The sequence below is a fragment of the Temnothorax longispinosus genome, chromosome 12 (assembly GCF_030848805.1).
Source record: "Temnothorax longispinosus isolate EJ_2023e chromosome 12, Tlon_JGU_v1, whole genome shotgun sequence".
Taxonomy (NCBI): domain Eukaryota; kingdom Metazoa; phylum Arthropoda; class Insecta; order Hymenoptera; family Formicidae; genus Temnothorax; species Temnothorax longispinosus.
This window is the reverse complement of record NC_092369.1, coordinates 5,785,491-5,812,095: the sequence shown is the minus strand read 5'-3', so window position 1 is coordinate 5,812,095 and position 26,605 is coordinate 5,785,491. Positions and strand designations below refer to the sequence as shown.

Sequence of the window (26,605 nt, the reverse complement as noted above, 5' to 3'; positions counted from 1 at the left end):
ATCACACAGACATATCCCCAGAGGAAATATTCTATAAAGATAACTTGTCTTTAAATGAAAAGGCTTCTTCTATTTTTCAAAATCTTTCAGATCAATACCGATATAATTTTTTTATTGATATTTCGCGAATTATTCACGTTTTTCAAGTGTGAGCGAAAAGTGGGCCGACTTTGCGTCAAAGATCACTGATCCCTCTCGACGTAGTCTACTTGTCTAGTCGGATCGACAAGCCGGGGTACCAGTGACGTCATCGTCCTTTCGTTTTATCGCGAGTTACGGTCGCGGGCTTGCGGAAGGTCAGGGCTACTCTTTCCCTCTCTCTCTTTTTCTCTGTCGGCCCCCGAACGATTCCGCCGACGTATGTGCCGTGACCATGCATGGCCGTATCCAAGCTCTCGTTGGTGACTACGCGCGCGGAGGCTCTATACACGCGAGAGGGCCGCTCGTGTGCACGGGCACGGGACGAGCTTGTCCGTGTGCGCACGTGGTGTACATACACCTAAGTACATAAGTATAGCCATAACCGCCAACTTCGTGAATGGAGGAGCGACGGACGATCAATGCCCCCTTACGTTTATCTACCGCCTTTATGTGCGTTCCGCGCGCTGTTCCGCAGTCGGGCTTTCTGGCAGCGTGACGTAATCAACGGTCAAAAGCGCGGTGTACAGCATGGAAGTATGCGATAAGGAGGATAGTGTTCCTCGAATTAAGTTCCGCGGCAGTATATCCTTTCACAAAGCTAAGTATAGATTTGTGAAGTAATATACAACGCAGTAATAAACACTATCCAGACCAAGAATGTAACAATCATTAAACAAATAAATCTAAAAAAATGTCGTTTTAAGGAAATTCTATAAATATGAAAACCAATATAAAAGCTGTAAAATATAATAGGAGAGGAAATAGGTAATGAACGTAGCCGAACGAATAAGGTGACGAGCTAGAATGCTGGACGTTTCAAGTTCGAGGCCTGCTCTTTTTTAATACTATAAAAAATAAAACATTTTTCTTTTTTATTTTGCATCTGTAGATAACAATCTATCGTTAAGTATTAACATTTTTTTGCAAGGAAAAAAGAAATAAATATGTACCTATTAAAGGATTCTGTTATTACAGTTCAGTACAAAGGTGAACAATTATTTTTATAAAATAAATATAGAATTTTAATAATAATAGAATTGATAGACCGGTATTAAGATTTGATACACTTATATTAAAAAGCAATTATTATTAGAAAGAGAGAGAGAGAGAGAGAGAGAGAGAGAGAGAGAGAGCCGATTCAACAGTGGCCAAATGTTTTAAGTGTTTTATTAAGAGTGATAAGGAGCTCGGGATGGTCCGTTTATATATGATAGTCTCAGCTGCACGTATTCTGCATTCTTCGCCCGCGTTGGAGGCAACACGTCCGACTACATTGAACAAACTCACTCGAGAATGTGCGGCTATAGACTATTGTAGTTTATATCTTCGATCCGCGAACAGGATTACCACCCTCGCGGTAACTGTACCCATGCGCTTATAAACTATTATTATCTTACGGTCGACGCACGTTTATGCACTATGTCGCAGTTGGCCTGATCGATGCTTTATATTGTTCTGACGAGGAAGGGTGCCCGGAGGAAACTCGTTCGAGTTACTAAACTCCACGGAATAATATCGAACGCTGTTTCACGATAGAATCTCATTAATACATCGAGAATAGAAACATCTGAAACAAGAAATACGATGTTACTACTATTTATTAATACGTAATTTATATATGATTATTTTATCCAGTTAGCAAGAAATGATTAATATCCTTATAATAATTTACAATAATCGAATATTTACCACTATAGTTTGTATTAAATGCACTGGTTATTTGCTATAATATTGATCCGCTTAATGTCTTGATTGCATGCCTTGATTGTAATAATTGCACCATTCCAGTTTTGCAATTATTACATATTGTATTAAATAGTTAACATAAAATAATATAAAATAATAACAGGACGGACCTTTAGAATTAAAACTTCGTAAACAATGCTTAAGTAATATAAAAGATCTTTGTGCTTTCAAATTATTCGTGAACGGAAAACGGTCAACCAGTATTGTATTGTGCTGACGGTCACCCAACTTTCGGACCACGAAGCGGCAGGTACTATGTGATATTTAGGGTTCTCTTGTTGGACAAGGGCCGGTCGCATTCTATTCTGATGCCCTATCAGCTTTTACCCCATATGTTTATAATTCTGGCAACATGGTGTACACTTGATAACTAACAGGTTCAGCGTACCTGTCACGTAATCCCAAATTTTGCAAATTATTCTACTAACATTGTATATAGAAATTATGTTAAAGAAAGAAACTTACGGTGAAACAAAAATTAATTAACGAAGACTATTCTTACTTAAATCCATCAAAGATTTCATTCGTTTCATGGTCAATAATATTCAATATTTAGGATATTCGATAAAACATTCGTGACATTTTTGCTACATATTTTAACGTAGTCTTAATAATGATGTTTTAATTTCAAATATCGTATATATGTATATGTACGTGTTTCCATGCACGAAGGATAAAAATGAGCGGCTCGTCGAGTATTAACGGAGTCATTCTCTACGCTCGAATTATACAATTCAGCCATTTACCAGGAAGGGGCATACCTCCTTTTTAGCCTTCGCTATAATCGCAGGCCTACCTTCCCATAGTTTCGTGTTTAGAGACTTTTTCGAACGAGACGGTTAGTCATTAAGGCTTGGCGTAAACGCAACGCACGACGACGAGTCTCCTCGTTCCACCGACGTGACTTCGGGATCCGTACTTATGGTTGGCTCTCGCGTGGTAGAGAGACACGCCGCGCCGGAGCCATTCTCGGTCCTCTCGGACCCACTCTCTAATTGCGACTAATTTCGTTAATTACCGTAGAGGCACCGCGCGTAGGGAGACCACTAATTCGAGGGTCCAACATTGTGTCTAGACCTTAAACAACATTCGCGGATCCCGTCGATCGGATCGTCGGCTTCTTCTGTTCTTTCACCTATGCCGCTTCACCAATTAGACGGTCCCATCTCATCCCCGACATTTTTGCATCTCCCCACGAATTGGACTACGAATTAGACCGTTTCCGTTTCTGTAGTTAGCGTGTGTTTAAGGAGACATTAGCGACGGGCTCGTTTTATCATCTCAATCACCTTTTTTTGATTAGCTGTTAATGTGAATAACTTGAAAATACGTGACAAATAACGAAATAACTAAAACATTTGAAGAAAATGTGGAACATATCAAAATTTTCGCTTTTAAATAGAAATAAGCGGAACACAGAGATTTTTTACAAAAGAAGCGGAGGCTTAAGTGTTAGATGTTAGAAACGTGCTGATTTTCTATAAGAAAAAGTATATATTGTAGACAAAAGTTATAGTGTAGACTAAAAAACAAAAACCTTAATTTGTGCTTTGATTATACTCACAACGATGCCACATGCTGGGCTGCGTTCGAAAACTTTACTCGAGTGCACTCCGCACCGTTCTATCTTTATTATTTTCTAAAAATTGAACAAGGACAGAATGTGACACTGGTGTGGATCCGAGTGGTTTTCGAACGCAGTCCTGATGGGTAGATTCAATTTATCTTTTTTTTTTGTTTTGTTTTAAAAAATGCTTTTTTACACAAGATCTAGAATGTTTTGTTAGGTATATGAATTTCATAAAAAGTGAAGATAATAACCATGAGAAAAGACGTGTCGGCGAATAATGACAATTTCAGACTGCTGAGTTGAACAGCATGCTAACAGCATCGCTGGTATAGAACTACACTTTTCCTTTTGTTTTCTATCACGTTTCTTCATGGAAAAATGGATACATGCTGCAAAATCTCTAAAATGATAATTATCTACGTATATGCGTATATACATATTATAAAGGAAGAGTTAAATTAAATAATATAATTAAACTCGGTCCAAGCTCATAGTTTCAAAGAGTGTTCAATGGTCGATCAACGGTCGAAGTTACGCGAAGAAGAATGGCCGGCAGCCCCTCGTCGTCGTTATCGAAGAGGGGTGCAGTTCGCGGCGCCCGGCTGTCTGGTAGATCCGGTTTCCCTCTCGATTCAAAAGTTACGACGTGGACGAGAGTGTCCAGTCTAGTCTTGCCGCTTCTCGTCCCGCCATTACTTTTTCCCCGTCTTCCTCCGTCGATCCGCGACGGCACTCTCTTTAGAAAATGCTCCCCGAAGAGTTCTCACCTGTGGTCGGTAACCGTCGCGCGGGTCGCGTGCATCGCGAGAATCGTCAGGCGATCGAGCTCAGAGTGCGTCCTTCGAGTCCTTGAGGGAGTACGAATCAACCCTTCGCGCGTGCACTCGATGCACACGCGAGGTGCGCCGGGGGTGAACCATGTGCACGCACGTGAACCAGACAATTTCCCACCGTATCTGTCCTTGGGGTTTCTGGCACCGCAAGGGTGAGGTCAGGTTTCGGCCTGCTAAGCGAGCATGGAAGCACAATAGAATTATGCTAATTTTTTAAACATACATATTACAACGGATAATAGATGGTATTAACGAAGAAAAATACATTCGAATGTCGACTATACTTCTCAATATATAATGTTTCATGAAAATTCATACAAAATTTGTAGAATAGTTAGATAGTATCAGAAACTTTATAAAAATTAGTTTGTACAATCTGCTGTCTTCTTCTCTCTATTCTTGTTATATTAAAAAATTTTATAAAATTTTTACAAACTGTTGTGACTGTTTATCTGGTCTTGTGACAAATTTATCTTTGGGACAACTTTTACGCTTTGGGACAACTTTATGTGCTTTGGGACAAACCGACAGCCGCTTTCTTAGGCTGTCACCTTTTGTCTTCCTTCTTTTATTTGTTTCTATATTTTTTAAAACTAAAACGAGAATAAGCGTCGCCTAGAACAGTGCGATTGTTTCGAAGAGATTTTATGTCCCAAGGAGAAAGAAACGAGACGGAGGCTTACATCCATAGGCGTCATCCATATTTTTTATTTTTCTCTCTAAAGGTGCGATTTCATTGACGCTAGAAACCAGCGGCAGCGTCAAGAAAATGTAGTGGGGGAAGAAGTTCAGACCGTCTCAATTTTTTAGCGTACCGCAAAATTCAACGAAACTTCTTCCCCCACTACATTTTCTTGACGCTGCCGCTGGTTTCTAGCGTCAATGAAATCGCACCTTAACGTGTAAAACGAACAAGCTTTATATTTTTCTTTTCGCTTCCTTTGCTTTTTGCATTTTGAGTATATCTTTGTTCGATCATAAATATTTTCTGAACAATAATTTCCTAATCGGTTTTTATAAAAAAAATGTCAAGTCACGAATATATCATAATTCATAATTATTTGAATGCATTTATTATATTTAGCGGTCGATCAATACATACGTCTCGATTTTTTCTTACCAAAAATTATTCAACATGGATTGATTGCTGTACATCATTATCTTATTATCATATCTTATTATTTTTCTTAGACAGAGATAAGCGAGAGATAACAAATTTGCTTACCTACTTATCGGTAATTATACGGACACAATTCTTTCAAATAATTTCTAATTAGTTTCCGAGCATTGCTATCAGTTAAGAAAAGCGTAGAATAAAGTTGTAACTCTGTATTAACATATTCCATACTGTTGTTTTTGCACGATTTTCTATTCAGATCGCGCGTACTACCAATGGTCAACATTGATACATTTATTATATGCGTTAGAATATATTATATATTTTATAATGACTTCAAGATCGCTATGCTGCGTTGTCTCACGTATGATATTTAATGTGATAACTACTTTATACATGTTAATAAATTCATGAAAACTTTTAAAATTTTTGCTCTATCGTTCTTTATGTTTGATAAACCATGATCTCTCGTTAAACGGAGTAAAGCATGTTTTTCAAGATTTTTCTTTCAAGATTTTTCTCGAAACTTTCGACTCGGAAGTTGAGGGGGGGAGATCACTAGGCGGTATTATTGTTCTTTGAGTACTCATGGAGTGAAGTCCATCGAGTAGGTTTGTCATGTCCTTACTGGACATAAGAATCTCATAGTGCACAGTCAGCACAGTACATCGCGTTATTTTTTGAAAAGCTATTATCGGAAAGTTTTCGGTTAAAGTAGTAGTGAGTCGTTCGATAAATTCCTTTGTAGGCAGTCTCATAATTTTCATATGCAATTTTAAAATATGCAACATCTTATAAATCTCGTACCGTGCAAGTGTTTTATTATACCGGTACCTCAAGCGTTTCAAGTGTGAAAAGTAGTTGTCACGATACGTATTGCAACTGGACCTAAAGTAGTATTGATAGGCAAGAATGGCAAAACCTATGCAATAAAAATGCATCTGACACAACGTAAGTTAAATTTTATTAATGTGAGTAAGTGCGGTATTTTTGTATTCAGCGTTATCGCGAATGCGAAAAGATGACGAGAGACGCGATTTTTCTAAAGTTTCAGTAGACTATACGCTATTACCGATGTGTAGTTTTGGGGGACACGTGTCAGTTACTGTGAGAAGTGTAAGGTTAGGATATTGCTCTAAAAATACCACATTTACGACTCCACTAGTATATTACGCAATTCGACTCTTGATGAGAGCATCGATTGGCATGTTCCTCGTTATCTAGACATATTAACATTATTGATAATTTTTAGCATCGCCATAGTAGAGCTTAAAATGACGGCTTTAGGTTGTTCAAGCATACCTGGTTACATGCTAATCGTACAGCTAATGATTTTCTACAAACGTAACTTCCTGCAAAAATAATTTCTTGCAAACGTTGCACTCGAAGGAATCCGGCATCGCTTCCAATTTCTTCATTCTCCGGAGTCTTCATTTCTTGTCGCTATTTCGTCAAAATGTTACGTCATCCTCGCACCACCATTATTTGCAGGACCAGATTTGTCGCCATTATGATATCGTCACTGTAAATTTAATACCAGATTTATTATTATCATTGTTGTTGAAGATTATTCCTTTTTATTATTATTATCTTCTGATTTTTCTGAATCTTTTACTAAAATGTAGGCATAATACGTTTATGGCTGTGGTCCACTTGACGCTGCAAATGCTTCGAAGCATTCCTCTTCTCTTTTCTTTCAATGAAGAAAGAAGGAGAAGAAGAACGCTCCAAAGAATTTGTAGCGTCAAGTGGACCGCAGCCTATAGCGTGACTTACAAACGGGATCTTCGTGTGATTAGAGTAGCAGGATTTTTTAGGGTGACAAATTTTATATATGATTTGGATTATACATATTTAACGGACATATTAATCGTATAAAGTTTATCATGATGCATTTGCTCATCTTAAAGAAACATTTGAAGTAAGAACGACGCACATATCTTAAGGACGTTCTGGAGATTATCAAAATGCTACGAAGTTGATGAAAATTTGATATTATATTCTGTATTCGTTGAAAGAAAATTCTATCAAAGTTCGGGGCTAAATTTTACATTGATTCACAATTTAGATAAAAAGTTATCAATTTTTGAATATCCGAGTTCTAACACGTAACCTTATGGCGTAACAGAGAAGTGTAACATTAAAAAATGGTACCAATATAATGATGTTTTACACACAAGTAGATTATCAGCAAACAAAAATACAACAAGCATTTGAAACGATTTACAAAAATTTTTTTCGAGATTTTCTTTGAAAAAAATAGTAGTAACAGTTATTTACAGTCACTAAATCTACAGTCTTTTACATTCTATTAGATTTGCCGTAACTATTTATATACATTTTTTTGTCTGGGGATCCCTGGAGAATTAATATCGGTATTTTTAATATTTCCTGTATTTGGTTGAAACGGTACCTCCAGAACATCATTAATACTGAGCGATATGTACGGGCAAACCACAGACTTTATTAGTTTCTTTGCAACTATTGTAAAATTCGTGAATTTGATTGGTATATACTTTTAAGAGAGAGAAGAGAGCTTTGATCAAAATTAAAAACATACACTAATCAGATTCACAAATTTTACAATAAAACGAGTTTCTCTGCTACCATTGGTGCCCAATACAGTGTCGTGTGAATCTCGTGCACAAGAGATTTATCTCGAACTTTGTCACTATTAAAAAAAACACGCAATTAGCACAAGTCTTATCTATGAGCGCGTAGAACACTTTTCACGTTTATCACGCCGGACCTGGCGTCTCGTCGGAAGGAAATCAAAGAGAGAAGGAGACGAGAAGGAGAAAGACCGCCGGCGAATTCTTCCGGTCTCGCGACGCAGCCCGCGATGTCGTCGGCGTCTCTCCCGCCGGTCGGAAATCCTGGATCTCGGTTTGGGCCAGGACGGCAGACGATACGTCCGGACGCGTGAAAACCCGGCGGCGGAGCGAGCGAGATGGGAAAAGTCGGGGCTTTCCTCCCGACCCCGGCGAGGAGAGGAAAGTTTACCGGAAAGATATCCGGGAAGTTGCAGGCCGGCAGGAGAGAGCAGCCGACGCGCGCGCGACCGCGGCCGACTCGCGCCTCTTTCCTTCCCCCCCACTATCAAACGCCACCAGCATCGCCTCGTTCGCGGCTTCTGCGCTGTCGCAACCGAGTACCGTCTTCAGGGTTCTCCAGCCGAGCACGATACTCGTAGTAACGCTGGTTTTGCTAGTAGTGGAGCAGCGTGATGTGGTGAAGATAAGGTGGTGGTAGCGACCGATGCGAGTGGGGGAAAGGGTGACGGTGGGGGTGTTGGGGTGGTAGCAGCGATGGTGGTGGGGGGAGGCGACCGCGGTAAGAGACGTGGCGCGGTGGCGACGATTATAGTCCGGAGCGGCGAGAGACGTAACGCTAAGCGCGGCACCAGGTTCGCGGATACAGCATCCAAACGCAAAGCCCGGCCTCCCAACTCCTGGTTGGCTACGCCATTCTCCGCGAAGAACCTCTAGCGCGCATGACGCGATCGAAAGGGGGGGAAATCCGCGGTGTGTGGTGGGACTGAGAGTTGTGCATCATTCTGGGGAGGGGTGGAAGCCGCCAGAGGGGCGGGGAACCTAACAGTTCGGCAGCGCGAGCCGACGTGGGCACTTCGCTCTGTCCGGCCTTTCCTTCATTAAAATATTATATCCGTGCGTGTAGAGAGAGGAGAGAGCCGCGGAGCCCCGGCAAGAACCCTTGCCGCCGTTATCGCGCCACGTACGACGCACTTTTGTCACCCCCTCGTCAAGGACCCTGGCACGCTTGTTCGCCGAGGGGCTGCTTCTTCGCGCGGACGTAACGCGTTGTTTTTTTTTTCGTTCGTTCGTTCGTTCGTTCGTTACCGTTGTGATCATTGGTAGAAGAAAATAGGCCTGGTAACACCGCATCTCAAAAAGGACGGAAGCCCATTAGAAAGAACAAAAGCAACAGGAATATAAAGGAAATTTTGCGTTGCCACGTTGGAAAACCGACTCAACTTAGGGAAAGCAATTAGGAAAGGAACAACAAAAAGGGAGATATTAGTTCTTTATTAATTTTACTGGACTGAGATATTGAAAAGGAGGAAGAAGAGACTTCTCAAATGTAAACGGAAAAGCAGTGGCTCGGTGCATGGAGAGCATACATTCATTCGGTGCGAGCGAGTTGATGGGTCGAGTCCCGGAAGACACTAAGATGCAGTTTTGGGTACCGCCTTATAAAATATTGAAGCAAGAAAGGAAACTTATAAACAAGATAAAGCAGATACTTTGAACAAATAAAAATAAGGCATGTTACGGCGTATGTCCGTCATTCTCACAACGTGTCAAGGAGTGTTCGGATGGTAAACTCGCTCATCGGCTCGCGAACCGCCTCGAAGACTGTGTGTTGTGCTCCAATATCGTTCCTCTCAACGTTCCTATCGCGCTTCCTCCGTCCGTGGTTCCTCGACTCGCGCAGGATACCTAGTGGAAACTCGAATTGAAAGTGGAAAGTGCTAGACGCTGTTTTGCCAACGGTTCGCGAGAAGAGCGAAAGAGCAAAGGAAAAATCGCTTTGTGCTTCAAGAGAGTACAGTGAGAGTCCAAGGGTGCGAGTGCAACTGCCGGCAAAAAAGGAAAACCGAGAGTTCGGGATATGAACCCAGGTACGTGAAAAGTTGCCTCTTCATCGTGACCGCCGTGGTGAAGCGCAGTGATGGCCGCAGTAATGGTCGAAAATTTATTTTTCCACCGTTTTGCGATAATTCAGTGATCAGAGTTGATTTCACGATCGTGTGGTATATTTTGACAAGTGCGGGGATGTTCTCCCTCTTTCGTGGTGGTTCAAATTTCGATTTAGTGACAGGTGAGAAGTTCTGCAGGCGTTCTGCACTGCGAACGTGCATCTCTTTCGAAATTGCAAAGTGGTTGGTCCCTATTGATCTCTTGGTTCCTTGGATTCTGGTTCGTTCATTGTTCCTTATGATATACAACAAATTGTATACAACAGAAAGATCTTCTGAGTAACCGTGGTTAAAAATACTGGTTAAAATCAAGGTTCAAGACGAGGATAAGATTTCTAATAATCGATCAGTGGCAGAAAACCTTTAACAGAGTGGGCTCTATCCTCATTTTAGAGAGTTATGTAAACATCCTCAGAAGCACATTAATCTTTGACAGTTCAGGTTCCTCGAAGAAATGTCAGCTGTTAGATTCACAACCTCAAATTATTCCGGCTGTAATATCCGCACTGTACCATTAACGCTGCTTTAAAATAAATAGAAAGAAAACTCGATAGAGTGAGAGATTTTGACGCTCGAAAGTCAAACATCTTGGATTTAGGCGTGACCCAGTGACGTCGATGCGAAGTCAACCAGTGTGCTGATTCTTATGTGAATTCGTGTGAACACAAAGAGCGTTCTTTTTGTTTTTTCATGCTTGTACTATGAAAGATTAGCGGGAAGATAAATCGATAATTTTTTGCAACGTAAAGAGTGTCGTACTCGCGGAATTTCGGAAGAGACGCTTAGAAACGCGCACGATCCGTCATTGCGTTTAAAGAAAATAAGTAATACAACTTTCTCTTCCTCTACGCCCGATATATATCCCGTATGAAGACACACCGCGCACTGAAACAGCACACGTTGAAATCGTTCTCGATGTAGATCGTGGTTCCTCTTTGACGTTGTATTCAGTTAGTATGTGACGTGCAAAAATCTGAGCAGTTTGCAAAGAGCGTCTTCTTCTTTGTTCCAATTCAGCCACTGCAATTGGGTTCCCTGCAGTTACCAAGTTTCCATATGTTGCAAGTAGCAGGCTTTCGCTAAAAATTTAGGAATATGTCATCGACTTTCGCACCGTTTCAGTCCAGCGTGTTACGATTTCTTCTTTATATGCCAGCTGGACATCAACGTTAATAAACCTCAATTATATTCCGTTCAGGAAGATTTATCTTAGGTATCAATCATTGACAGCAAATCGATTACTATGCGAAGATAAATGAAAAAAAAATTATTTAACCGTGACAGACATCGTCGAGGCTCTCGGAAAGCGAAAACCAGAAGCGCTACAACAAACTTGTGAAACTTTTCAAGAGTATCATCAATGTTTGGTGTTTGTCGTTTAACGTTTGACACCTCGCACACAAAAGTTTGTACCGCCTGATACACAAAAGCGCTGCGGGAGAGAGTCATGTACATTGAGTATTTTGTGGCACCTGCTTCCCTCACGGGTGCGATACGGCCAAAGATGAAAATTGGAAAATGAAAATAGCGAAACTTCGGATAACGTAGCACAAATAAAAAATTTCAGGTACACAAACTCGGAAGTGTGTAATTGTGGGTGTATGTAGCGTGTAGTGATGTGTGAATGTCCGCGACGTTGGGAACTCGGGTCTGTAGGTGCGTTACGCCCAAAGAACTGCGCGGATCAATTCCCTGCAGGAGCGGTTCTTTTACAAAAAAGCATCGGGATTCCTTGCCGATACGTAAAAATCACCGACAAGATTTGCTTGGCACTGGCTTTCGGCGGCGAGGGTCGAGAGGAAACGCGTGCGACACGCCAGATTTCGATGCCTGCGTAGATAAGAGAAACCGGTGTGAAGGAACGTCTGTTAGCGCCATATACCGCCCGCTATTTAGATATCGCGCTTTTGTTTATTTTTGTTTTCGGAAAAGTATCTTTAGGCGTACCTGTCAAAAACGCCGACAGTGCGAATTATCCGACAAAGCAAATTTTCATTAAATTTGCTTTTTCCCATTATATCCGATGTTGATTGTATAAAATATATTGTGACACGTTAGCTGTCTTTCAAATAAAATAACTCTTAAGTATTTCAGTGCGTGTGTGTGTGTGTGTGACGTGAAGTTATTGAATATTTAAACAATTTCAATTTTCGTGACAATTTTCTGACTACTTTCGCCTGCGTCTTGACCATCTTCGAAATTATTGCAAAAAATCTCATTGACAGAGAAATCACAGATTTCGGCACAGAGAAAAAGTCATCGTGATATCTTCAAGCTGTGTCACAAGACGCGAAGAGGTATGGCTCCAAGCCTAAATTAATTGCTACCAGCAATTACTTTGCTGGGAACGAGTGCTTTTCCGGTCCTATCGCCAGCGATTAATGGGGGCCTGCGCGAGCGTGAGATTTTTTGAGAAGAGGGAAAGGGTGTAGGAAAGCGAGAGAGAGAGAATTCACCATCGGGGTCAACGGTGTCGCGTTGCCGATACTTCTCGTACGTCGCGATTTATTCCCGCGAATGCTATCAGTGGTAGTACAACGGCTCGCCGACTAATTAAACGCGATTGATATACACGAGAAGTTTGCGTTGCTGGAAAGCGTAATTGCCATTGCCGGAGGCGTGGAATGAAAATTACGAAAGGCCGAGAAATGCGCGGGGGAGGGGAATTTATCGCCGACTGTTTTTTCCGTTCCCCGTGATTATGATTCCGCGATCGTGAGAAAATTCGCGACGCGAAGCAGCGCGAGCGGGTGAGAGACGAGCGGCAATTATTGATTGTAATTAATAGTCTCTTGCGCGCGCGCGCGGCCGGAATTATTCGTTGTTAATCGGCGACAGTTACGGCGAGGCGCAACGAACGCGCGCTATTAAGAGCGATATTTCACGACGGCGTCCAATCGCGCTTTACAAGCTCCACTTATGAAACTGATCCCGCGGGACATCCCGCGATGGTGAGGTATAACACGGACGTTTTGCCTAATTGCGATCGTCTTGTCTCGCCTATCGGCAGCGATGTGTTTACCGTGACGATACGACGCAGGGATAAGCTAATCAGAATTAATCAACCTGTTATACATTGTAGACAAATATGCTGGTTAAAGTATATCGCAGGACAAAAATCCATTTTATTGAAAGGAACACTACCTGATACACCTGCTTTAGGTTTTAATGTAACGTAAAAAATCATTGAAAGAATAAATGTCTGTAAAAGAAGTGTGTTACAATTGTAAATTTTGTTGCAGGCTGTTTAAAGGATTAATTAGAGATACTAGAGATAGGAAATTCGGAACGTTTAAGTGGGAAAGTAATTTTCTTTGAAAGAAAGGTGTAACAACACTGTCAGTTTTTATTTCACAGTGCGTGCGTCCGGTTTTCTAATATTGCTGCAATTTGTTTAGTCAATTGAGGAAGGGAGAGAAAGGGGAAAGGGGTAAAATAGTTCCCCCGGGGCTAATTAATTACGACAACATGAACGTGTGGGGAGCACTCGCTCGCTCGCTTTCTCTATTTCTAATTAGACCGAGTGAGCCTAAACGAGCATACCGGGTTTTTTTTTATTCATGCGCGGTTTCGCGATGTCGATTATTTCGCAAATACATTAATCATCGCTCTCTCGCGAAATCGTTGACGCTGGCGATCATGGAAATGACCTCATGTGGAAAATAAATAACCAGCTACAAAATAACTCGTATTATCCTATATTTTATTATTTAATTGATTTTTATCGAAGAAAACCTCTGAAAAAAACTGATTTATCCGCTTGCGATATAAGATTATGATCGTACGTTATTAACTTACATTATTATTAATAATACGACGTTAACAGCTCCTAAGCGCATCTCATTGTGGGCAAGTACGGGCGGACAAAAAAGATTTGATTGAGATTAAGTGACTCGTTTCGCCAGAGCGGCGCCCATCTCAAAGTCGAATCCGCGAAAGGCGTTTAACAGTCGGCCGACGATAAATCATTAGCGATTGGTGGATGGAATATATCGTTTGGGTCCGTTATCGCCGCGGTTGCGAGCCGCGACTTGGAGCTCTCTTGCGGAAGAGGCGGCCGGGCGAACGGCAATTAAAATAGCCATAATTTATTATCTCGCGTTTGTGTAACTTGCTTATCTACGGCCGGCGCGGAGGCGCGAGGCCCGCATGACAATTAAAACGCGCGTTAATATTTTTTTACACCCCTTTTATCGCGCGGAAATACAATCGTACGCGCGGCCGTTGGTCAGCCGCCGCTTCTTTCTGTCGCAAGCGAGTGACGAGCGCTATCTCGTCGCGCTGGCGCCGGCCAGTCGTCGAATCCGACGGACGCCGTGCGTTGAAATCACCGCGAAAAATTACTCTCCGCCGAAAAAAATTAACCGGGAGCTGTGACATCCGATTATTCGAGAGGTAAAAGCGTGTGCACGCGCATATGTGTGAATGTACGCTTAATCTATGTTATCTTAATCTTCATATTATTATATTGTCAATAAGTTATTTTAATTTCACATTATTATGGGTTTTACGAGAAAATATTGAAAAGAGATGAATGTATGACGTTTTCGTCAAAATTTTCGTAATATTCACGTCATGAGTGAGTACGGTAGACAATTTAATATGTTATCGTGCAAAGAATTCAAGTGTATTGGTTAAAAGAAACGCGTTAGAATATAACGCGGTTGGTTTACAGTTTTACAGCGTACTCGAAAATAAAAATTACGATTTTTAAATGCATCGCTTTTACATTGGTTCTCCGAACTTCCAAACATAATTTCCAGTGTCGTAAACCTTACCCATTTAAATTTCACGTCTGTCGATTTCGATGTAAAGGATTTCGTTGAACCATCTTTAACTTTACGACCCGTTTGATTGTCTGAACGCGAGTCAAAGGACTCGCCCGTCAAAATCTTCATTCGGGATTTAAGCGTGATCGCGCCGTCGTGCTCTTGATGACGATTCGAAACGTAATCCTGTTATCTCGCGCGATCAGGCTCCATTAAAACGACTCTAGCTACTTTCTCTATCTGAAACGATCGGCCGTTTAATGGACACTCCGATCGGCGGTGCCGGCCGAAGTCGGGCCGGTTTCTCGATTCGCGCTGATTCAATTAAAAACGAGGGCGTCCATTCTTCGGCACTCGCGTTTATCGCGCGGCCGCGTTAATTGACACGACGACCGTGATCGTCCGCGGCATTAAGCCGGAGAAAAAGTGGTCAAGTCCGATCGGTCCGCAGCGACTGGAAATACCTAGGCTACGAGAGCGGCGATACGCCTCGTCCTTTTAACGCTAACAATGCAGGACGTGAATTATGGTGATCGCTCGTCACTACGCGCGTTCTCGGCGAAATGCGCGTAAATTCTCGAAACGTGTACCTGGCGTGCGAGATAATTGACGTATACCACTTTACTGAGAGGAGGGATGTGTTCTTTTTTTCTGTAGTTTGTTATTCCGGATTTATCGCGTCGTATAGGAATAAGTTCATAAAGAAAGTGTATCGTATAAGGCAATTTAGGAATCCACGCGAAATAAATTATTCCTATAATATACTTATAGATGTAATAGTTTTTGCATGATCTCCGCGAATAGCTAGATAGAGTTGATGGGACGCATAGACATACAGTCTGTGCAAACTGTGTGAAAACAACAGTAGTTTACGTCTGCTTGTGATAGTGCTATCTAGATGTGACTCCATTTGAAAATAACACACTTTGGTAATAACACAGGTACTCCATTTCATGGAGAACCTCAATTCGTCAAGCTATAGTATCTTCGAACTGATCGGTATTTAAGTCAGTTTTTCAAAAGCACGTGTAACACTAATATTTTTTACTGTTTTACCATTCAGAGCGTCCGTAATGTATGAAGATTTTTGTGCTATTTACTCATCGTCTGCAGAATTTAAAACAGTTATTATAGAATTTTAAATCTTCAATCGTCAACGCATACCGACGAGGTGGATTTCTACGTTATCTTATACCGCGCGTTTCAGCGTACGCTAAAATCAGCGGAATTAACATCGCGATCGCAAATTCGCCTGTTACGTTAATCTCGAGTATATCGCCAGACCATATCGCGAAATTCTGCCGACGCGCAAATTAAGGCTGAGCACGCAAAACCCCAAGCCGGTGACCTGGAATCCGTGATATTTTGCGTTCCGCTGAAAAATACGTGACGAGTGATTCGAGGACACGAAGCGACCGTAAAATTTTACGTCGCTGATTGAGCGCCGCCGATGCGACGTATGCACGCCCGCCATTACGTCGCTGCGACTAATCGCGAGCGAGGGAAATAAAACACGCCTCGTGGAATCGAGTTGGAATCGACGTGATGCATGCTAATGCGAGGAGCCGCGGTCAATCCTAAAAATCGCTCAAGTTATTCTTATTCACGTTATCCACGATTCATCCGCTTTACGAATTTTCATTAAATGTTTGCCACGCGATAATTTCAGTCTCTTCTTCGCCCAGTTTTTTTTTTAATATATATATAAATTGCATGCGTTTACTCTATTAGCATTAATCACAATTATTACGCCGCTCGCGGAGGAAATCGCGAGAGGTAACGCAACTTTGTATCGATGTAATTACGTTATCTTCACCCGCGTGATAAGATTGGCTCTCGCTAACCCGCTAACGGGCGTAAATATATCGCGGGTAATATTATCTGTGATGCTAAAATTAGTTACCGGAACGCGACGGTATCGTTACGGCTCGAATTGCTCGCAATTTCGTAGCGTAGCGATTATTCCGCCGTGCAGTTCGACATCGACGGTAAAATAAGGGATGGGATGAGAGGGGACGAAAAAAGAGCGTGACTTGTCCCCGCGACGTTAGCGTTTTAGCGGGCCGCGTTTAACTGCAACGTAAAACGACCGGCTTTACTAATAAGCACAATTTATAATGAACGGGGCGGCGTATGGCCGCCGTCTGTCTCGTCCGTCCCGTCGATTACGAATTCCCGTTTCGTGCTGCGCGCTCCTAGTTCTCGAACCGCCGCGCGCAACGGTGGCTTCCGCGGCGCCCTAATCTCGTATTCATAAAGAAGAGGCCACCCCCTCTTACAGAAGATTTGCATGAAACTCACAGAAATAAAGGATCGTACGCTATCTACGTCGCTAGCTATACGAACGCATCCTGGCTGATTATTTTTTAAACTGCGACATCCGCCTTCTCTTCGTCCTCTTACTTTCGATGTTAGGTACATATGTATACATATCCTTCCTCTGTGTTATTAAATCGACTTTTGAAGCTGTACGAAACAAAAATGAAATTTCTCCGTTCCCCCTTTCGCGTCTCTTTGATCAGCCACTTTGCTGCTAAGTTTCCCAACTATATATATAATCGCAGCGACAATTTGTGTGTATCTTTGTTAAACGTTAAAGTTTATCTCAAGAAGTTTATCATAGTACAGATAAGAAAAATTAAAAAATATTTTACTATTAAGAGATATATAAAATATTTTAGTTACATCATTCTGAACCTATGTTTATCTCAAATACTTTTCTAATATGACTAATACGTGATTAAAAGTATGTACAAGTAAAAACTATGTATATTTTGAAATATACAAATAGAGAATAATCTGTTATTTCATGTATCTGGAATGTATTCTTATTGGCAATTAATTTTTTTCTCAACTTTCTCTCCGTCCTAAGGTAATTTTTAATCTACTCTATTGAAGGTAATATATATATATATATATATATATATATATATATATATATATATATATATATATATAGAGAGAGAGAGAGAGAGAGAGAGAGAGAGAGAGAGAGAAAGAGAAAGAGAGAGAGAGAGAGAGAGAGAGAGAGAGAGAAACGTTTAAGCTTATGTATAAGCTTTTTTTATCTCTATCAAAAGGACTAGAAAGATATATCTAGCTGATTTATTTTTATATCACTTTTCGTATATAATCTGCATAATATATACGACTACGTTTGAAGCCGGAGAGGGTTAAGCACATGGCACGCGCGCGCTGTCGCAAGGAAGTATTCACCGTCGTGTGCTCGCTGGGGAAAGGGTATCTTTCATCCGATATTTACATAAAAAATTCGTAGAAACTTCGACGTAGGGTTGACAACGACGTCGCAAAAGGAGAGGAGAGGTTTCTCTGCCGCGCGGCAGTAAACGGATGCTGTTTAAGAGCACGCGCGAGAGCTGCGCGCATAAATTCGGCCCGAGATCGTCGTGCACGCGTCGTGCAACCGTATATCCGTCGTCGGTGCATTGTCGCAGCGTGTGCCGGGCATGCGTCGGAATTCGTCGGCATAAACTCAACTTCATTTCCCGACGATATCGGGTTCCTCCTTCCGTCAGCCGTGCCTGAAAGAGCCAACTCCGACTGGGCCCGGATTAACATGCCCGAAGTCGATAAAACGGCCGAAATGCCGCTAATACGTTTCGCTCGGCGACGCGTATACGCCGTAAAGGGAAAATTAAAAGTGGCCGTAAATTATTACGACGTGGAGCGCATTGATTTTGGGCGGCCGGCCGTCGTAAAACTGCGCCGAACGGAATCAGATCTTTTCCGTGAATCGGACCTGCGGATCTCTCCCTTTAGGTATCGGAACAGGTAAATGCGAGCAGGCGTCCGTCGTTATGCTCGATTTTTAGTCACGAAATGGCGAAAATCTGCAAGTCCCGGCAATAACCGGTCGGTCCATATTTTTCACGGGGACGTATAATTACACATCATTAGCGGGCTAATATATTCGATGCGGACGCAACAATAGACGAGTGCACTTTCGTAATCGCGATTTCTTGGCGAGGAAAACGCTCGCGTAATTTTTACTGGAGAAATCTCCAATTATTTATGTATCTGATGGCAGGAATTACATTGATATTACTAATAAGATTCAGATATCATGATAATGTACATAATATAACAGTATAATGTGTACGAATGTATAGGAGCGTAATTTGGCGATATTCCACGAAAGGATATATTTTATTCCTCACTTTCTCATTCTATCATAATTGTTTTAACAAAATCGCACGTATAACGTTATAGTTAAGGCTCACGTGACGCGTTTCCATCTTGAAAGAATTTGCATTTAATATATTCGCGATGTAGCGCAACTTGAAATTCGTTCGACGTCGAAAAGAAATAACAGTAGCGTGCGCATTGAATTAAAAAGGTCAAGTGTTTATAAAATATGAGAAACAATCGCGCACGTGTTACGGGAAAAAAGATCGGAAAAATAGATCTATCCAAGATTACGTTAGAGATTCGGGATCATCTCTCCTGAACGAAATCTACCTGGTGAGCAGCACATTTTTTACGACATCTCCAGCAATCCTCGCGATATTGGGCGACACGGAGAATCATGAATATGACACAGGCCCGGTATTAGGCGCTTTTACGTCGACACAATGCCGTTTATTATCATAATCTATTATCGCGGCTTATGCGAACGCGCCTCGACCGTCCCTGTTACTAACGCAAAGCCCCAGGGTTGGTAGCGGCCCGGTCGCGCAATACACCACAAGAAATCCTGCCGTGCTCGTTTACCCGCTCCCTAGCCCTTCGGGGATTACCCTTGATTACTCCGTTTCACATCCGTTTCTCTTAAACCGTTTTTGCCATAACGCGTCATCTTTTCTTGAAATTAAAATCGTCATAAACATTTGTAGATCCGACATGTTTTTCGAATTGAGAGATTCCTCAAAGTTGAGGTGACTGTACACGCGAATCCCTTCGTATATAACGAATAGTTCCTTCCTTATGCTACGATTGTATGAAACAGCATCGTTGAATTCGTGGAATATGCGAATTTGTGATATTGTTGAAGTTTTCCGTGTGTTGTTCAATTTCAGAGTAAAAAGGGGATTAATAAATCTGTAAGATAATGTTAAACCATTTAAATTTTGAGGAGAATCTATCTATGCGGCAAGAATTAATTATTTGTAACAAGTTTTAACGAGTTGGCTTTTGTTTCTTAATACGGGCACTGGACGTCACAAATACGGCTCTCCGAATATGCCATATGTATGCGCGTGCATGTATCTGTACCCTGTTTGATTAATATAAATCGGTCGCGCGCGGTCCCCGCGATCGCTAATGGCGCGCGGCAGATATATGCAGTAAAAGTATAGGTATTAAATACCGCTTAGCATTCTCCGGATTGTCCCACACGCACGATTATGTGCTCCCTTATCTCTCGCGCAAAATTCATCAGGGAACGACGCGTGACATACGAAGCGGGAGGTGCACACGCGGATGAATCGTGCGATCGATTCTCGACGCTAACAAATATTCGCACGTCTCCGGCACGCTGATTTTTCGACCTGTCGTACATTTCTCGCATGCCTGCTCGGATATCTGTCTACGGGCGCATCTGAGCATGCTAATGATAATAAAAATACTAGAGACGTCAAAGCTGAAAGAAGATCTAGTCGTGAGATTTTTGAAAAGTCAAGTCATCTACCATATGTAATGTAATTTTTCACTTATCATCGATTCTCTCATATTGTTTGTCACAAGAAGCGTAAGTTTCTTTAACAATCGCATGAAGATTCGTTTTACGACGTTACACAATATTGTTAATTTACAGACATTATTTGATTGCTTAATTATTACAATTTTCAAAGTTTCAAGATTTATTTCTGATTTATATATATATATATATATTACACACACGCATGTGCTTTATAGTGCGTAATTACAGCCATTACATCTACATTAGTAATATCACGAAGAAGGAAAGCCCTGTGTTGGAGGAGATTACAGGTTCATCCTCAAACTCAAATATCCCGCTCTATTTCTTATTTATGAGGAATTATGTGATGGAATAAATATTATCTGAAAACTTCACCACACATCAAATTCACTCCTCCTTCGCAGGGACACAACTTTCTTCTCTTCTATCACTATCAATCTATCTTATCATTGAAAATTTACGTACAATTAACACTACTCTCGTCCAATATTCTGTGCATCATTAATCCAAAGCGTACATGATTAACATGACGGTTTATCGAGATACCAGATCAATTTTCCTCCGGTGAAATCTCTCGACGAGGCGCGCTGCTTATCCAAAGATTGGTCGGCTCGGCATCGGTTTACCAACAGATTGAGCATTCCTCGCGTAATTACGCTCATTACGCACCTCGGGTCGCCCGCGCGAGAGCGTCGCCATTATGTCCGAAAACGCGTTATTAGCGTAATAATATCGATTAGTGCCGTCCCCGAAATCTCGTCGTCGCATTCGCGGTATTTTCGATCCGTTCCATGCGGTGGAATGCGTCCGGGGCCTCTCGCCACGATGATGGCGCGGCCTCGCCGAGGGAGCCCCCGATTTGATTCATTACGTGTCCCTTCTCGGAGGTGTTTATTTTATTTGATAATTATCGCGAACGGGGCGCGCGTGAGGCTCCGACCGGTGGTGATGCTGGCCGCTCTATACCACGGACGGTCCACGGTGGTCATTAGTGGCTTAATTATATCTCAGCGGTGATTATTCCGGTATTTCTGCTTATACATATATACAATCCGTGCGCGCCGGAACGACAGGGGGGAGCCGGAGGGGGGTTTGAACAGAGGAAAGAGAGGATACGCGAAGAGCGGGAATACGAGCTTGGTGGACTATAAAGGCCATCCTTGGACGGACCCTCGTAAAAACGCACTTTGTTGCCTCCTTAAATCCTGATAATTCCACGCTTCGCTTCTACCCGCCGATTACGCCGTAATCGCGTTTCGGCGGGCTTCCCGCCGTATAGAGACGGGGAAGACCTTTTTGCGTTACCGGTACGACCGCCGCTGCTCTCCGCTCGCTCGGATTAATTACCGACGCTTTTGTCTCGGGCGATCGATCGCGCGGTGAAACGCGATCGAGAAATGCACGCGCGGGATGACACACAAATGGCTCCTCGTTGGACATTTATTACGGCATGGCAGCGTTGCCTGGGAAAGATTCATATTTCGTCTTATTCTTCGACAGTTGAAATCTCAAACACGGTAATTCTGAGAGAAATGTTTAGGATTTTGATAGTATTTTTATAGATTGTTTTATTTATAATAACTGCTAGTGTTATTTTAAGGACTTGAAAATAACGTTAATCGTTTTGATGCTGATCGTTTAGAGTAGAATATGCATTTACCGCCATCGTTTATACGCTCATTATCTAAATTACAAACAAAAAGTGTCGGTTCACTTTTACGAAAACTGGTAAGTAAAATTTTACTAAATAGTTCTCGGATCTTGTATTAAAATTTATATAAAATCAGTTCTTTTCAAACATTTATTTCTACTATAAAATTTCAACTACATATTTAATTTTTTTCTATTCGTATTTTGAATCTCCATTTGTCGTCACTGTATTATATGAATGAGTAACGAAACTTGGTATCCCATCATAGTACAGTTTTAGATTGGAGTTGATTATTTATATGCAAAGTTTTCCATGATCACCATTAAACATGGTAAAGGAGCTTCTTAATGTTCCGCATTGTCGTTAAATAGCGCTCGCTAAAGATTCTTTGACATAAAATTAAATACGCTTTAATGAGGTTCGATCAACGACACGCGAAGACCGTCACTTTATAGCTATTTAAAAATAAAAATGGATCGGACGCAAATAATCCGAGGATCGAATCAAATACAACCAAATTTATCGAAGTTATTTTTGAAGAACAGTTAAAGTACTAAAATACGAAATGCAGAATATACACATTAAACGACATCTTATTCGAACTTTTCTAATTAAAGAAAGAGGAAGAAATAAAACTTCCTCTCACTTTTCCTTCTTTCTCTCTTCTCTTTTATTATAAGATATATTATGCATTGTATTATTTATTACCAACAATGATCATTTGATCTCACGATCTATAACCAGACAAATTATGCGATACGATACAAGGCAAAAAAGGAACGACATTTGTTAGAAATCGAAGTAACCGAACAAGAGAAGACAGATACTCCGACTTAATCCCCGTGGAAAAGTCGCCGTGTCGCGATTTGCATTTGTTAACGCGGCTTAAGACGCAGCCAAACGAGCTTTCCGGGTTCAACCGGTTACGGCGAGCCCTTTTGTTGCATTATTAGCTACCTATTGTGAACCGAAGTATCCGCAAGTACCAAAGTTCACGAAGAGTTCTAAGGGAACAAGCGAATCGAACAAAAATCAAGCCGGAATCAGAGAATTCACGCGCGAGCACAATCATAACGTATCTTTATAAAATTATGTCACGATATAAAAGTACGCCTATATCTCGAGTTTACAAATGCATTTAATTACAGCGAATTCTGCGGCCAATATTCGTATTTTTCAAATTGCATAACTCGTTTTCGGGTTTAAGTATTAAAATAATTAGAGAATTATTCGTGAGACTTTGGTACAAATGTTAACACACATACACAATATAATGTAGCACAAGGTAACACGAATGGGGATGAAAGTTAAGACGACATCGAGAAACAAATCGATACTTACCGCCTGAGATCATAATGAATTCCAGGCGGGCTGTAGGCATGTCTCATGTCGATCGTCCGATCACAAAGAGAACCTTCATGACGATTTTAATTGCCTCCATTATACACGACCTCCCGACTGTAGTTTCTCAATTACATCGACTTACACTTAGCTCTACGTGTCGCGCCGCGTGTAGGAGCGGCAGGCAGGTCGCTCCGCCGCGTGCTTAATTGGAACGATTGTCGAATATACCGCGTAAATCTGACAAGCCCTGTCACAGTATTACGATTTTGCGCTGCCACTGTCAATTAGAGGAGATCCGATTGCATCTGACGCGCGTCCCGAGAATAACAGACGTCGATAGGCAACTCGATCGACTCGGCATGATCTTATAGCCTTCTTCCTTTTTGACGTAAATGAGAATAACGTAAATTAATATTTAATCCTCAAGTCCGCAGTGAGAACCTCGCATATATTCTATAAAACACAAATACACGAGCTCGTCTTTCTAAAATATTTTTCGTCGTTTTACGCGTAATCTTTTGTAATCGTTATAAAGCCAAATAGAGATTAGCATGAAATTGATTCCCGATTTGTAAAAGTAAGTAATAAGATTATTTATTTAAGATAAAATTAAAATTGGACGTTAAACTAACCGTTAAGAACTAAATGCTGGATTGTGCAACATCTTTGTCGCGGGAAAAGATCCTGAGCAACAGAGATTACGTTCGAATTGGCTCTCATGCCTCTATATGTATATATCGTGTATTATTATTCGCGCGACCATTGTCTTCGCGCTTCATGACTCGCAAACGATCTGCGGATTACCGAAGGACGACGCGCTGGTTAAATCGAGTCGCGTCTTATCAATCCGGAGGTCAACCGCTGAACACGACAAAAGGGACTCTTCACCGCGCGAAAATTATATTAATCGAACATTACGAGCGATTTCGTGAAATCCGGTTTGTCAATCGATACCCTCGACGACGTCGTCGCGAATCGGTTAACAGATTCCCGTAGCCGACACCTCGTGATACATAAACTGCAATTTGCGGCGCACTTAAGGCGTCTCCTTTCCCTTTTTTTTTCTTCTTTACGTCGACGCGCATACTCCCGAGAAGTCCGGGGATTCTCGCGAGGGACGATTTACGAAGTTGACCGACCTGATCTCGCGCAGGATGATCGCCGGGACCCGCTGCGTTAATCGCAGCGATCGGAGCGAAAGTGGGAAAGGGCGCGCTCCCGATTGGCAGAATATCCGCCGATGTGCATATCTCAATCAGCATCGTCGATCGTTCTTACTTAAATTTGCGCGCATGCATATCATAGTTTTGAGTACGCCAGTTAGTCACGCGTGAATTAATTGAGAAAAGGAAAGTAAAGTAATTATAGTAAAAAGTAATTATAGATTTGCTCTAAAACAATCTAGAATAAACGATCGGAAGGAACCAGGCCTCAGGTTGCACGATGTGGAAATATTTCGATCTATTATGCAGACACGTTATTCGCATTATCATTATTGCATTATCATCTGTTTTGAATCTATTCTGAATGACGACGTTCTATCCTAATGAATTTACTACGGATCTTTTTTCGTTTCATTTTCGAGGAAGACACGTGTTTTATTGGAATGAATAATTCAAGTATTACTTATCGTTACTAAGTCGTTTACCGCCGATGGCGATTCGCTGCAGTGTAAATAAATGCAGGTTTGCGTTGCGCTTCGCGAATTATCGCGCTAATTGGCGAATACACTTCGCAGTCGCGCCTGTTTGCGATCGGTGTCCGATTAAATCCCGACGAGGGCGTTCGCGCCTTTTCTTACGCGTTTATCGTGCGGAACGTTGAAACGTCGAATTAAACGTCCAGCGGAATTCATCGCGCGTGGACGCGCGTCGTCGCTGTAACTCGAGGTATTAAATAAAGACGCGAGAGAGGCGCTCTCATTAGCTGTCCGCAGGATGTGTGGCTGGTATTCGTGAGTTCACATCGCGACGTGCGATGAACGAAATGGAATTAAACGATGTCGCGTTTAGCGCTCGTAAATGTCGCGGCGAATAATTCGGATCGCATTGGAAAGTTAAATGTCCGCTGTCGAATAAGAAAAAAATGGCGATGGAAGAAGTATCCACGATGCACGCAGGTGCAACGTACCGAGGCATGCGAATTGCCGAAAATTAAGAAATACTTGGTTTTCAGATCAATCATATCTCTCCTTTGTTCCTCTAGCTATTGTTGCTTTGTCATTAATTGGTTTAATGCGAATTATTATTAAATCCTCTCGTTTCGCTTTGTTTCAACGGTATCGGTGGCACCACCCAGAAATCTCCGTGCCGTCGACGCCGCTATTAATAGACGGCCATGCGGTTGGCAATGCGGACATTAATCGACGTGTCGTTATTCGTGCATACGCGCCGTGCCTGGCATGGAAAACAATATTTCACGCCGGCGACAATAGTTGTCGCCCAGTCAGACCGATCCTCCGTCTCGTTCCTTCCTTCCTTCCTTTCTTCATCCTCGTCGATATCTCTTTCTCTCTTTCTCTTGGTCGCGCTTGCTATTGCTGCTGTTTTTCTTTCTTTGCCAGACGTCCTTCTTTTTCACATGCGGTTTCCTGCGTCGGGCGTCTCTCTCACCTCGGGCAGAAACTTTGTCAGGTTTGTTTTATCGATGCAGGGACAAATATATATATATATTATAGACTCTTGCAGCCACGTATATTCATCGCGTAATAGTTGATATTCGAACGAGCAAATCGAAACGCCGACGATTTTTGCTAACGCTCTTAAGTCTATCTCTTTGCCGCTATTCTTTTTCTTAACTTATTTCATTCATATGCTTTCAAAGTATTCTGATTAATTACTTCAATCTCCGATCTCACTATTCGTTTTTATATCATATTTGTTTCTTTATTTTCTGCAAGGCACACGGTGTGTTCGCCGCCTTTCCATTTAATGTTCCGCACAGTTTTTGCGGCTCGTTCCCGTAGAAGTCAGTTGGGACACCCGGCGAGGCACCAACTATCCTTCTACACGTGAACGAACAACCACGGAGGAGGACTACCGACAGTCCGCCTAAT

The 26,605-nt window shown here is 41.8% G+C and overlaps 1 protein-coding gene and 1 long non-coding RNA gene across 11 annotated transcripts in view; one reads left to right on the top strand and one right to left on the bottom strand.

Moving 5' to 3' along the window:
* The window catches only part of Zfh2 (Zn finger homeodomain 2), a 292,674-nt gene that overhangs the window by 143,137 nt on the left and 122,932 nt on the right, over window positions 1–26,605 (top strand). For 4 of the 6 annotated variants that reach the window (XM_071795758.1, XM_071795752.1, XM_071795759.1 and 1 more), the window contains exon 1: window positions 9,022–10,049. The exons of the other annotated variants lie outside the window; for them this stretch is intronic. The gene's annotated coding sequence lies outside the window, so the exon portion shown is untranslated. Of the gene's footprint in view, window positions 1–9,021; window positions 10,050–26,605 lie in introns of those variants that run through there. 6 annotated transcript variants of the gene reach the window in all.
* On the bottom strand, window positions 1,232–8,630 carry LOC139823328 (uncharacterized). Of its 5 annotated transcripts, none has more exons than XR_011734742.1 (5): window positions 7,746–8,630; window positions 7,184–7,310; window positions 6,710–6,929; window positions 4,225–6,627; window positions 1,232–1,708 (listed from the first exon to the last, which is right to left on the bottom strand). It is a non-coding gene; the product is annotated as an uncharacterized lncRNA (long non-coding RNA). The 5 variants fall into 5 exon arrangements; XR_011734744.1 differs by having other exon boundaries at window positions 7,821–8,630; XR_011734741.1 differs by having other exon boundaries at window positions 7,184–8,629.